Genomic DNA, 15370 nt, shown 5'->3' on the forward strand with positions numbered 1-15370 from the left:
TTATTATAATTTGGGAGCTTGGTTAATAGTTAATAATCACTACATTTTAAAATCCACACAAAATGCACAGTAATAAAGGCATAAAGTGCCACAAGAAACACCTCAGTGTTCTACTTTACATAAGACTATTAAGGTCCAAACAGTGCTGATGAAAATAATAGCTTCAGAAATGAGACCCTGAGGAACAAAACTCATCTGAGTTAATGTACAGTATTTACTTTTGCCTTCACTAGTCAGCCCCTGTGAAGAGACAGTACAGGCTTTGAGGTCACACAGACATGAGCACCAATTTCATTTCTACATATATTGGCAAAATGACTTTAAGCAAGTCACACGTCTTCTTTGAGCCTCAGCATCCTCTTGCGAAAATGAAGATAATTCTACCTAACCGATGACATGAGGCTCACATGATACCTATGGTACACAGAAGGCAGTCCATAAAGGCTAGACTCTCTTTCTCTCCTCAACCATCTCCACTCAGTTTACTTAGCCAAGTCCAGTGAGCTAGGAATGCTTACTCTTTAGAACTTGCAGAGAATTCAAAAGAATTAATTTTAAAATCCTGCTTCCAAAAATAAATCTTTCTTCAGTCAAAGTCAGTATCAGCTCATCACAGAGTATGCGGGATTAATCCTCGTAGGAAGTATCTGTTCTTGACCTAAAAGGATTTCTGTCTAAAACTAAAGAGCTGGTTCATGAGAGATCTGATACTTAGTTAGACTCAATGAAAAGTAGTGACCCCAGGTAGAAATCCATGAATAAACTGAAAAGAAGAATTGACCTAGAAAATACCTTATTTGGTGTTAAAGGTATACTTACTGTTCTAATATAAATGAGTTATATGTGTGCTCATGTAGTGGAAAGTTAGACACAGAGCTGTAATTTCACAATAGCTGGTCCAACATGGCTACTTCAACATTTCACAGACTTTACCACCAGTAAATAAAGAATGCTGATTTTATTATAGCCACAGATTCACAAGGGAAAACAAAAAGCCCCAAAACAAAAGGTTAAAAATACCTTTGATTAAATGAAAAACTTCATTAGAGAATAACGTAAGGTAAATTTATCTATTTATTTTGAAAAGCAAAGCATTTTTCCATACTAGTATTATGTATTGACATTCAGGAAATTTTCTATCAATAAAAGCCACCTCACAACTCCTGAACCAAATTCACTCTTCTGCATCTCACAGGATTAGATGAATGTACATACTTACATTGTAGAGTTTTGTATAGATATGTTGCTAAAAAGACTCAATGACACTTTTACAAAGAATGTTATTTAGTATTGAACCAAAGCAAGCTCTTTGTATTCACATTAGGATAAGCAAATGGCTTCTGGTACAAGTTTTTCAGGTTAATTAAAATATCTGAATTCATACCTAGATTTCCCAGAATCATAGATTCTGGAAAATCTAACTGAAACGTGAACACTGCCTTTTTTAAAAAACAACTTTTCTTCACTGCCTGTATTGTAAGCCTTTCCATTTTTTTTTTTCTTTTAAGAGATTGGGTCTCAAGCCTGAGCTCAAGTCTCCTTAGTAGCTGGGACTACAGGCACACACCATCGTTCCCGGCTTTTCCTATTTAACATAGGTCAGACCATGATACCCACCTCTTCACAAACCTCCAGAGATTTCCATCTCACTCCGAGTAAGAGCCAAAAGGCGTTGGCAACAGCCTAATAAACAGCGTGAGTTTATTAGGCTGAACTCACCTCCAACTACTCTCCCCATTGCTCCTCAGTTCTAGCCATAGGGGATCCTAGCAGTTGTTTAGATACAGAATGTTGTCCACGTACACTTAGGACTTAAACTTACCATTTCCTATGTTTGGAATGCTCTTCCACATCCCTTGTCTCTGTTGGGTCCTTGAGCAAATGTTACCTTCTCAGAGAAGCCTGCCTTGCCCACCCTTTAATAAATGCAACCATCTCCCCAGCACTCCTCATGCGCTTCCTTGCTTGATTTTATTCCATTGTACTTACTACCTTCTAATATACTAGGTAGTGTATTTTAATAATATACATGCTTGTCTATATGTCTTGACTCAAATTAAGCTTCAAGAAGACAAGGACTTGGTTCTGTTTTGTTTAGTTGCTCAACAATGGCACAAATGATCTGGGATCTTTCCACCCTCCTCTCTTTTCCCTTAGGCTGGCTCCTTTTCTGGAGGGCCACTGCCATTCCATGCATCGCATGCAAACAACAGTGTTCGGAGGCAGAAATCGTATGTCTCTGTGATATGTCCCTTTTATAGAGAGAAAATTTCCCCAGAAGAATTCAGCAGACTCCCACCACATTTCCTTTCCAAGGATTATGGTACGTGCATGCTACTGACCAGGGGCATGGGTGGGTGGGCTTTCAGAATTCTATGAACTGCCTCCACTTCCACCATCGAGTTCTGTCAATCAAAGATAGATGTGCATATATAAGAATAGGACAGGAACTGTCTCTTTCTGGGCCAAGGCAATTGAATAAGAATTATAATGGGGGGTTCTAGAAGGCTAAGGTGGGAGGTAGCTGGCCTATGTTACAAAGGAAAAGCCGAGAATGATGGTGTGTAGCTGTAGTCCTAGCTACTCAGGAGACTTGAACTTGGGGCTTGAAGACCAGCCTAGAAGTAAATCTAGGCATCCTCCCCCTTCCCATAGCCTATCATGCTGCATGTGACCCTGCCAACAGAAGGGAAGACAAATGGACAAGAATCCTCTAACTTTAAACATCAGCACAAGGGTGAATTAAGCACCTGAAACAGTAGATCCCAGATACCCATAACACAGCCCTCATTTCCACCTTCACACCTCCCCAACCTGTTTTTTTTCATAAAACCACTAGTCTACAACTCACCAACAGCCCACCGCTAGGGAAGAATAAGCACCTTACCAAAGCTTTTGGAGTAGTACTTCTGGAACTCTGATCCTTGACTGATTACAAAGGTCTAAGAAATGATGCAGCCTCTCTCTGTTTTCCAGAGTAGGAGTTGAAATAAGTTAAAACCAATATCCTACAAGTGTGTAGGATAAAGATGCAAAAACAGTTGGATTTGGAGGTTGCAATGAACATGAGATGAGCCACGCAATCGCCCCTTCAATGAAACTGATGTTGCCCTAATTGTGGGAGCATCACCAGCAGAAAGCTTTTGGGTGTCAGCCTCCGCTGCAGAGTTAACTTGTCCAGGATCACGCTTTTTCCATAGCATCCTCATCCAATGGCTGATCCAGGTGAACGTTTAAAATGATTGGACAGCTTGTACCTACAAGATTCTGATTCCAGAAGTATAGTCTGTTTGTTATCTTATTTTTCTGTTCTTTCACAATGCCCTAGATTTAGTTATTCTAGATCTAAAATCGGTTTTAATGTTTCTAGTAATGCAAGTCTACTTTGTTGTTCTTCTTTAAAAATTTATTGCTTATCCTCACCTGTTTAGTCTCAGTTTTGATTGGGATTGCATTAAACATTTCAATTAAAGAATGACAATGTGGCATTTCCTCCGGGCTCTCCATTTATTCAAATGTTTTGTTTAAATGTCTCACAGTAAAATCCTGTGATTGCAAATTCTTAAAGAATTAAAGAATTCCATGATAAGAATAGTATACACCATTATATACAGATAGGCAGTACTACTGACGCCTATTGACAAGCTGTCGGTATTTGAAATTGTATGAGCTGGCATCCCACTACTTACAGTTGTAGTTATATATATATATAGTCGTGACCCATCCCAACTTTATTTTCAGATGAAAATAATTCTCAGATGGTCTTGACCAACTGCCTCTCAGCCTAGTGGCTAAGACCAAACACCAAGAAGAAAAAGGCTGATATGAACTACTCAAGGCAGTCAACTAACTAGAAATGGAGGCAGAAATGCAACTCTGGCATAAAAAGCGGGGAATGAAGCTAAGCTACGCTGATACTATTCACTCCCTTTCTACCTACTGCTCCACTGAAAACCAGATAACTATAATTGTGGAAAAGCAGAAAGCAAATATTATTTACAACAATAGTGCTATAGAATAATGAATATTGTAATTGGCCTCAAACCATTCCATCACCTGCAAGAGCACATGCCCCACTCCTACAGTCACACTGCTGTTTACGACACAGAGTATTCAGAATTCATTCAAGGTCAAGTCTGGAATTGACAGAAAAGGAACTAAACCCTGCAATCGTCTCAAGATGCTGCTGAAACACCTCTCAATATTAAAACTCACACATTTTTAGGTGCAAGCCAAGAAAGGTGATAAATATATTCAGAATGGCCTTAGGTTTATCGTACTTCCAGCTATGGTCATTATCATTTTCATTTTGCTCAACAAATTGGCATCTCCTTTTAAATTTCTCTTTCTGTAAGAATAATTTTATAGGTTTTAGAAGGACTTTCCTCAAATTTTTGCCCTAGGTGGCTAGGGATATTAAGTCTGGGAATGTTATAAAAGAAGTCTAATCTATATAAAGTTGTGTGTTATTTGTGTTTTTTTCTATTAATAAAACCAAAATATATATGTTGACACTCCTTTGTCCCTACATCTGCTCCAAATAAACAGCCTGCCTTCCCCTGTAAGTTTCAGGTACTATCCATTATGAAATTCCTGTCATATCACCCTTCCTCATTTTTTCCATATTATAACATTATTATAACATTCTTTAAGATTCGAGTCATGTTACCGCATCCGTGGACATATTTTTCACTATTCCCATTTCCTCCAAGGTAAAGCTACTTCCACTCTCTGCTGTGCTCCTAGAGACCTTCTATACAACCCTACGAGGCACTTAATTTAATATATTAAGCAAAGAGTCTGTTTCTTAAACAGGGAGCACTCTTTGTCATCTTTGTATTCCCTGCAGCTAGCACCATGTCTGGCATAAAGCAGAGGTCATTCTGCTCAATGTTTTTTAAATGAGTAAATAAAGCTAGGCCAACACAGCTGATTCATTAAAATCATCTTCTCAATACTTCTTGAATCCTCCCTATAGAAATTACATTTCTTACATGCTAGTAAGAAATATATGTATAAGACAGAACATTAGGCATATTAAAATGTAAGCTAGAGTAGGGTGCGGTGGTGCACACCTGTAGTACCACCTACTCTGGGGGCTGAAGCAAGAGGATCATTTGAGCCCTGCAGTTTGAGACCAGCCAGGACAACATAGCAAGACTCTAGCTCTCAAAAAAAAAAAAAAAAAAGACAAATTGAGAGACAGTTCAGTTACTCCATCTGTCATACACAGGTCTGGACTATCATTCTCATATAAATTCAAACATTTTAGAGTTATAAGAAACCTTAGAAACCATCCCATCTCATGAATAAACTACTCCAGGAGCTTGGCTCAGGGGCACATATATGAAGGTTGAGGATATTTTAGTCATGGACCAATCTCCCTTATTCCAGTCTTGGAAAAGATAATGAGTTGGGGAGAGGAGACTCTTAGAGAAATAGCACCATATTCAATGCGTACCAATTTTAGCATCTTAAATCTAAATTCATAAAATTCAGTTTGTAACTATAAAAATGTCTCGTACTCTTTTTTTAAAAAAAAAAAGCTCTCCATTTTCACATAAAATTATGTTTTACAGTATTTAGAGATTTAAAAGATGCAAGACAAGTCTTTTGTACTTTCTCTAATTTTAAGGGGAAAAGAAAAAAACGAAGTCCCCTAACCAATTTCTCTCCACTTCCCTTCATTTCCTGTCTTCTTTTCCCCACAACTCCCAGGACTTACCTATCCTTACATCCCTATCCCTTGGGGTGAGACAACCCCCAACAAAGAAAGCCTGCCTTATATGGCTTTGGAGAAGGTGATTGTGTCCTAGAAGGGAATAATTGATCTGACTCCATTTTTAAAGGCCCATTGAATTACAATTAACAGAGATGCTACACAAATAATGGTCTATTTCCTTTTTTTATGTTGCCCTTGGAAAAATATTCATGACAATTTTAATCTCATATGAAGAGACCCACTTTCAGTCAAGCCAAAAAATTAATCATAGCTCATCAGGATTCTAACTCAAACCAAGCATTTCTTTATTTTAAGCCAAGGTTATTATATTTTTTTCATTATAGCCTCTTTAACTAGAACAAACACCTGCAATAAATAAAAACCTTATGCTGCGTGAATCTATTCTATTGATAGGACGTGAATAGGCCCCATCCTTTTGAAAGCTTTGAGTTCTACAGTTGGTCCAGGCATTGTAAACTCTTGGACAAACCACTCTTGAAGAAATTTTCATACAGCAATGTTGATTTTCCTGCACTTGGTAAGCAAAAGGTCCATAGAAGTATCTGAATTTTATCTTTTGAGGGGAGAAAAAAGCAAAATATTCATTTTTTTTTTTTTTTTGAGACAGAGTCTCTGTCACCCAGGCTGGAGTGCAGTGACGTGATCTCAGCTCACTACAACCTCTGCCTCCCAGGTTCAAACGATTCTCCTGCCTCAGCCTACCAAGTAGCTGAGAGTACAGGTACCCACCACCATGCCCAGCTAAGTTTTGTATTTTTAATAGAGTCAGGGTTTGCCATGTTGGCCAGGCTGGTCTCGAACTCCTGACCTCAGGTGGTCCGCCTGCCTTGGCCTCCGAAAGTGCTGGGATTACAGGCATTAGCCACTGCTCCCGGCCCAAAACATCATTCTTAAGATTACTACACTTAAGATTCCAAGATGCTACTGCTAGCGATATGAAAGCAGAGTTCAGTGGAAGAGCCTGGGATGCAGTTAGAAGCCCTGCACTTGAGTGCCAACTCAACTGGTTGTTGGCCTAAGGCCCTTCACTCAAGCCTTTGAACTTTCAAGAATACCATTTCTTAGCCTATAAAACCACAAAAAACAATACCCACCCTACACAGTTTTTTTTTTTTTTTTTTTTTTTTTGAGATGGCGTTTTTCTTTGTTGCCCAGGCTGGAATGCAAGGGCGTAATCTCGGCTCACTGCAAATTCCACCTCCTGGGTTCAAGAGATTCTCCTGCCTCAGCCTCCCAAGTAGCTGGGATTACAGGCGCCTGCTACCACGGCCCGTTAATTTTTGTATTTTTTATTGGAGACAGGGTTTCACCATGTTGGCCAGGCTGGTCTCGAACTCCTGACCTCAGGTGATCCACCTGTCTCAGCCTCCCAAAGTGGTGGGATTACAGGCGTAAGCCACTGTGCCCAGCCCATAATAATTCATAAGTTTTAAATTGCATGCCATTCTAATTAGCATGATGAAATCTTGCACTGTCCTGCTCTTAGTGTGAATCATACCTTTGTCCAGCATATCCATGCTGTACACACCACCCACTCTTTAGTCACTTAGTAGCTCTCTTGGTTATCAGATCAAAAAAAGAGCATATATAGGTATATAGGGTTCAGCACTATCCACAGTTTCAAGCATTCACTGGGGATCTTGTGGCATATCCCCTGCAGACACGGGGGGACTTCTCTATCTGCCGATATCTACCAAGATAGCTGCTTAACAAATAGTTGTTTTTTCCTTAATAGCATAGGCTGCTGTAGGTATAATCCATATCGTTAACTCTTACCTCCTTGCATCAGCTGCATATTTTTTCAAGCTGACATGAACATCTGATTCTGCTTTAAAAAGTGATTCATTACCATATCATCCGTGGAATCAATGGTCATGATGTACTATTTTTGGCCTTGCCTTTAGCGTCCAAGTATTTCCTTGACTCAATTTCCTTGTAATTAACCTTTAAATTATTGTATGTTATCTATTCCAAGGTGTACATTTTAATTCACTTTTCATCTCTGAAATCAAGGTGTTTCATAATTTATGGCAAGTCAGTCTAATTGGTGAATTTTCCTTCTTAGTGGTTATAAGCTGCATCGTTGCTTCATGATCAATGGTATCTCAGATTTGATGAAAGAAGCCTGGGAACCTTGCTGACAGTCACCCTTCTCTCTCTTTTTGGGAGGAGGGGGCAGTGGGCAGTAGGACAGGGTCTCTCTCTGTCACACGGGGTACAGTGCAGTGGCGTGGACATGACTCACTGCAGCTTGGACCTTCTGGGTTCAAGAGATCCTCCCATCTCAGCCTCCCAAGTAGCTGAGACCACAGGTGCAGGCCACCATGCCCATCTAATTTTGGGGGTTTTGTCATATTGCCCAGGCTGGTCTCAAACTCATGGGCTCAAGTGATCTCCCTGCTATGAGCTCCCAAAGTGCTGGGATTACAGGCGTGAAGCCACCATGCCTGGCCCACCCTTCTCTTTAATGTCACCAAATGACCTGGGTCAGCTTCCAAATGCAAAATTCCCAGTACTCTAGGGATCATAATATTCCACCACCACCGGTAGTCAAAGAGACAAAAAGATTTCCCATTCTAAACCAAGGCCCATGTGCTCATTCATTTAATCAGGAGCACGGCCAGTTGCAATCTGGCAAAGCATCTCACTCCCTAAACTGTAAGCTCTATGAGGGCAGGATCTGTGCCTGTTTTTTGCTCTTCACTACTGTATACTCAAAGCCCAACAGTACCTGGTACTTTATAGGAGCTCAATAAATGTTTTGATTGAGTAAATTCAAGAAATACATACTAAGTCGTGCCCATGTGTCAGGCTTCCCCCTGAGGACAATAACAAATACCCTCAAATAGGTTATATTTGGATGAAGGAGATATGTGTAAATCCAATTGCTGCTCTAATAAATATAAACAAAGCATCAAAGAGAAAGCAACTCATTCTTGCAGAGTGCTATTTTATATAGTAGGTAACATCTGTGTGGAGTTTTTGGTGAAGAGTAGGAATTGGCCCTACCAAGAAAGGGCAGATGTTGGCAAAAACAGAAAGCACAGAAAACGAATAGCATGTTTTAAGAATCTCTGTGGATGGCATATGTGGTGCACACAGAGAAGCGGAGAGAAAATTTGTGGATGAGAGCTGGTGGAGGTTGTATGGTCCGAGATAACAAATAGGACTAGCTACTTCATTTGTGGGACCCAGTGTAAAATAAAAATGTGGGACACCCTTGTTCAAAAGTTATTAAGAATTTCAAGATGGTAACAGCAGAGCATTAAACCAAGTATGGACCCTTCTAAGTGTGGGGCCCCATGCAAATGCTCAAGTCACAGGCCTATGGAATCAGCCCTATAAAAAGTTTCTATTTCCTCCTGTGTGTTATAATTACTTAGGAGAGGTTATTACAGTGAGAAGTTACAAGATCACACTTCATTTTTTTTTTTGAGGAAGGAAATGACAGTGGCAGAGTAGAAGATACACAGCTTGTTATAAAAAGTGACAGGTGGCAGGCAGAGAACAAAGCAGCTGCTTCATTAGTCCCATGAGAGAGGAGGGTCCCATGGAGAGAGAGACAGCAGTGGGAAGAGGAAGGCAGGCTGGGCTGGGAGGGACTTCTGAGTGACAGCCCGCAGGACTTTACAACTGAGCAGACAAACAGCTCTACGAAGAGAGAGAACACAGTGGTTTTATACATTTGCTTTAGAAATCTAGTTAATGAAACGTCACATTTTATAGCTAAAACAGTCCTTCTAGTTCTGCATATGAGGCAATGCTCCTGTGATTATGTCCCAGCATTTTTTTAATCATATGAAATGTGTCTCTCTGTTAGTAAAACGAGTCTTTCCTTGAGGTAAGTTGCTTTCTCTCTCTTTGTTAGCTTGAAAAATGAAATGACTACCAAGATTTGGGCCAGAGCTGACCAATTTTCCATGCAGGATAACCGTGACCTCCAAATCAAGTTAGAAAGCAAAAAGAGATATTCTTGTAACCCACCATACTATTTCTCCCTTCTTCTTTCACGCATAAAGATTGCTAAAGTTAATTAGAAGTCAAATATCACACAGTACCTTTATTTTAAAAATGCTGATTGAGCTAATTTTTTTTTAAAGTAACCCCTTTTTATTTTAACCTGTCACTTTGTTCTTATGAGATTCCACTCTGGTTTTGTAAAATCTTGCCACAGGAAAAAAGTATTCTTTTCAAAGGTCTGGATCTCCCATTTTGGAAGTTAGAAAAAAGAAGCCTTAACAGTTGATTTTGTTTCTTTTTTTTTTTTTTAAAAAGGAACTTTGGGGCAGAAAACTCACCATAAAATTTAAAATAGCTATTGAAATGAGTATTTACTTTATTATTAGTAGTAGTATTTTTGTTTTTCCAAGATGGAGTCTTGCTCTGTCACCCAGGCTGGAGTGTAGTGGTGTAATCTTGGCTTACTGCAACCTCCACCTCCCAGGTTCAAGCAATTCTCCTGCCTCAGCCTCCCGAGAAGCTGGGACTACAAGCACCTGCCACAGTGCCCGGCTAATTTTTGTATTTTTAGTAGAGATGGAGTTTCACAATGTTGGCCAGGCTGGTCTTGAACTCCCGACCTCAGGTGATCCACCCGCCTCGGCCTCCCAAAGTGTTGGGATTACAGGTGTCAGTCACTGCACCCAGCCAAGTATTTACTTCATTGCCATTTACACTTAGATAAAGATATTTCAACAATATTTTGTCAAGAGTTTAACAATCTTTCTGTTCAACACAGAAAACACCCTGTCTTCATGTATCAAAACAGCATAGTTTTTACATATTAATACAAAATAAAAGCAAAGGCAGTTGATACACAATCTGTTCTCCTATACTTTCAGAACAATGAATAAGAATTTGAAGGCAAGGCTAGGTGGCTCACACCTGTTATCCCAGCACTTTGGGAGGCGGAGGCAGGTGGATCATCTGAGGTCGGTAGCTCACGACCAGCCTGGCCAACATGCTGAAATCCAGTGTCTACTAAAAATACAAAACTTAGCCTGGCGTAGTGGCACATGCCTATAATCTCAGCTACTCTGGAGGCTGAGGCATGAGAATCACTTGAACCCAGGAGGTGGAGGCTGAAGTGAGCCAAGATCACCACTGCCCTCCAACCTGGGCGACAGAGCAAGACTCTGTCTCAAAAAGCAAACAAACAAAGAATAAGAACTTGACACAAGTCATTTTGACCCTAGGATTCCCTAAAAGACACAGAGATACCATATAAAATGTATAGAGATATAGTTAACATTCTACCAACAAAACAGGAGTAATAATACAGTTATCAATTTCTGAGCATCGACTATACGCCAAGAATGCTACTAAATAACATTAAGTTATCCAATCTGTACGATAACTTACTGGTATATTGCTGAAGTTTAAAATAATTATTCTCACAAATATCAGTTTTCAACATTTGAAAGGTTGTGTTGTTTTTTAAATTTTGAAATAATCTCAAACCAGGAAAGCTGCATATATTCTACAAATAACTTTTTTCCCCTGAATCATTTTAGATTAAATTGCTGACATGATGCCCAGCACCCAAAAATACTTTGATGTAGTGGTTCTCAAAATGTGATCCATGATCCCTGAAGAGTAAAAAATACTGATATTCTCTGCCCTCTTCACTATATTGAGAAAAGCAAGGGTGGGTAAAACTGCTAGAATCTAAACAAGAATCAAAGCAGTGGTACCTTGCTGTATTGGAAGTCATTGTATTCTTCACATGTAAAAAAGAAAAAAATCAGTTTCATTTAAACATACCCCTTGATGAAGCAGTGAAAATCATTAATTTTATTAAATCTCTATTTGAGTATAAATCTTTTTAATGTTCTGTGTGACAAAATGGAAGGTATGCATGAAGCACTTTTTCTGTGTTCCTAATACAATGGCTGTCTTGAGGAAAAGCATTTGTGCAATTGAGTCGTGAGCTGAATTAGCCCCTTTTTTTCACGCAACACCACTTTATATGAAAGAACAACTGACAGAAAAAACGATGCTTATTTGAATTTAGCAGGCATATTCTCAAAAATGAATGAGATTAGTTTGTCACTTCAAGGAAAACAAGCAACAATATTTGCTGCCCATGATAAAATTTGAGCTTTTTAAATGAAAATAAGAGTTTTGGAAAACTTGTATCCACCCCCATCAGCTTAAGAGAAAAAACTTTTCTGATAAGATTGGGGGTGATATTAACAATTGTGATTATCTTTGATACTGTGTCAACATTTGGAAGACCTGCAAAATTCAGGAACCAATATTTTCCAAGTGATCAATGCATAAAGTTACAAAGTCATGATGGATAAAAGACCTATTCAGACTGTGAGGTAGAACAATGAATTTAATATTTTAATGTCACTGAGTATAAAAAATTGATGTAATTTCAGATTTCATATTGCAACTAACTTTTAAGAAGCTTTCACTTAGAATGTTTTGATGTACCAAAAGAATATCCACAATCATCCAAAGAAGATATTAAAATAGCTTTCTCTTCTCCAACTACGCATCCATGTAAAGCCAGATTTCCTCCTACTTCAACCACAATAACAAATTGCAGTAGACTGAATGCAGAAGTAGATATGCAAATCTAACTATGTTTTAGACTAAACTATGTTTGGACTAGAGCAAGCTCTGCTCTAGTCACATCCTGGAAGCTGGCTAGTCTACGCACAGCCAAAGCTTGAGGACTCCTCAAGCAAGTAAATGTAGTTAAAAACCTTAAAGACTAATAGTTTTCCTGTAATATTAACTGTTTTTCCCAGGAAAGGACCTCTTTTGCCCTTGCTAGACAGGAATATGCTGTACATTGCTTTGTTGTTGTTATCCCCCTTAATCATGCTAGAAGAAACAACTATCTGTAGAAAGGTGTCCCCGGCTGGGCGTGGTGGTTCACACCTATAATCCCAGCATATTGGGAGGCTGAGGCAGGCGGATCAGGAGGTCAGGAGATCTAGACCATCCTGGCTGACACGGTGAAACCCCGTCTCTACTAAAAATACAAAAAATTAGCCGGACATGGTGGCAGCCCTGTAGTCCTAGCTACTCGGGAGGCTGAGGCAGGAGAATGGTGTGAACCTGGGAGGCGGAGCTTGCTGTGAGCTGAGATTGTGCCACTGCACTCCAGCCTGGGCGACAGAGTGAGACTCCGTCTCAAAAAAAGAAAAAAAAAAAAAAAGTTGTTCCCATTGTACACACACTGCTTGGTCAAGGAACCCAAACCCATCTGGCCCAGCAACAATTCTGAGTCTTTAAGTCATTCTTTAAGCATATAAACCAGAAGTTACCAGAGCCCCCTCCTTTAGCCAAAAAAAAACCTATTTACTTAGCTGGCTGAAAACATTGTCAGCAGCCTAAGCGTTTCCTCATGTTATGTTTATAGAAAAGCTAACATGAGAGACCAATAGCCTTAAGAAGCAAAAAAGTTAACGCTTCAAAATAATTTTACTTTAATTGACTCTTTCCCCAAACAGATGCCCACAAGTTCGAGCATCTGACTCAAACACTTCTATTATTAAGAAATACTACGTTGCTCACTAAAAAAAGGCTTTTAAGACCCAGTAAAAGAACTAACCTGCTTAGGACATGATAAAGTTGGAACACGTGCCTGTACAGGTTTAGCACAGGTTTAATCCTAAGTGTTTATTTAGAAAAACAATTTCCAGCTATAAGAAGATTTAAAACCCTTATTATAAGTATACTGCTAGTAATAAGAACTTGCTTGCTGCTTCCCTGTGTATTACCCTTGCTCCTTCAAATGATAAAAGGTTTTGTTGCTACCTTGGTTCATCAGAAAACTTCAGCACAAGTGTATTACATGAATCACTATCGCTCTGTCTCACAAAGAGACTTGGAAAGTAAAAATAAAAGTGAGAGCTTCCACTAATAAGTGGATATCTCAAAGGTGGGGAATAGGCAAGGAGACCACCACTTCTCCTGCTGCCCTCCACCCCCACCTGCCCTTGCCTAGTTTATAAGACGGGGAAAAGAAAAAAGCAAAAAGTTAAAAAGAAACAGAAGTAAGATAAATAGCCAGATGGCCTGGCATCACCACCCAGCCCTGGTCGTTAAAATAATAATAACAATAATATCAATCCCTGACCTAAACTACTTGTGTTATCTGTAAATTCCAGACATTGTATGAAAAAGCATTGCAAAACTTTCTGTCCTGTTAGCTTATGCATGTAGCCCCCAGTCACATTCCCCATGCTTGCTTGATCTATCACTACTCTTTCACGTGGACCCCTTAGAGTTATAAGCCCTTAAAAGCGCCAACGATTTCTTTTTGAGGGAGCTCAGCTCTTAAGACACAAGTCTGCCGATGCTCCTGGCCAAATAAAGCCTCTTCCTTCTTTAATCCGGTGTCTGAGGAGTTTTGTCTGCGACTCATCCTGCTACAATGCCAGATATTAAAGAGATTTTGTAAATGTAAAACAATGTGATTGTTCTCACTACATTTTGTTTTGTTTCAGACTATATAGTTATTTTCCCTCAAAATGTGTAGTGTTAACATGTAAAGGGTTTATTGTTATTTTTAAGTGAGTTAAATAATTATTTTTTAAGTTTCTCAGTTTCAATTTATAATGTGATAAACATTGATAGTGGTATCCTATGTAAACAAAGGCTCTTTGGGGATGAGTTCATGTCTTTTGCAGGGACATGGATGAAGCTGGAAACCATCATTCTCAGCAAACCAACACAAGAACAGAAAACCAAACACCGCATGCTTTCACTCATAAGTGGGAGCTGAACAATGAGAATGAGAACACATGGACATAGCGAAGGGAGCATCAAACACTGGGGCCTGTTCAGGGGGTGGGTGGCAAGCAGAGGGATAGCATTAGGAGAAATACCTAATGTAGATTACGAGTTGATGGGTGGAACAAACCACCATGGCACGTGTACACCTGTGTAACAAACCTGCATGTTCTGCACATGTATCCCAAAACTTAAAGTATAATTTAAAAAAAAAAGGTGGAAAAAAAAAAAGCTCTTTGGAGTCCTCAATAATATTTAAGGGTATAAAAGGGGTCTGAGACTAAAAAGTTGAGAATGCTGCCTTAGTATGTACTTACTACAGTCTCCTAAATGATATAATACAACCATCGAAATCAAGAAATTAACACTGATGAATAATTAGTATTGATGAATAATTACTATCTTGTAATCCTCAGAGCCTGTCAATTTTTACTAGTTGTCCCACCAATATCTCAACTGATGCATTTAGCTACCATTCTGGTTAGCCTCCTTCAATCTGGAACAGTCTTTTGGTCTGTCCTTGACCTTCATATCCTTGACACATTGAAGATTACAGGCCAATTACTTTGTAGAATGTCCCTCAACTTAGGTTTGTATACTTCCTCATGATTAGACTCAGGATATGCACTTTTGGCCAGAATATCACAGAAGTGATGCTGTGTTTCTCACTGCATCCCATCAGGTGGCACATCATTTTGATTTGTCCCAGTACTGACGATGATAACTTTAGTCTCTTATTAAGGTAGTGTCTGCCAGTTTCCTTCACTAAAAAGCTACTATTTATCCCTTTTTAATTTGCAAGTTTTTTTGTATCCTGTGGGAAGATACTTTAAGACTACATTAAATCCCATTCCTCGTAAAAATTTCATTTCA

At 39.2% G+C, this 15370-nt stretch overlaps 1 protein-coding gene across 1 annotated transcript in view; it reads right to left on the reverse strand.

Moving 5' to 3' along the window:
- The window catches only part of HSD17B12 (hydroxysteroid 17-beta dehydrogenase 12), a 173115-nt gene that overhangs the window by 59957 nt on the left and 97788 nt on the right, over positions 1–15370 (reverse strand). The window lies entirely within an intron of this gene.

This window comes from Trachypithecus francoisi, unplaced genomic scaffold, assembly GCF_009764315.1.
Source record: "Trachypithecus francoisi isolate TF-2019V2 unplaced genomic scaffold, Tfra_2.0 Lachesis_group8, whole genome shotgun sequence".
NCBI classification, from domain to species: domain Eukaryota; kingdom Metazoa; phylum Chordata; class Mammalia; order Primates; family Cercopithecidae; genus Trachypithecus; species Trachypithecus francoisi.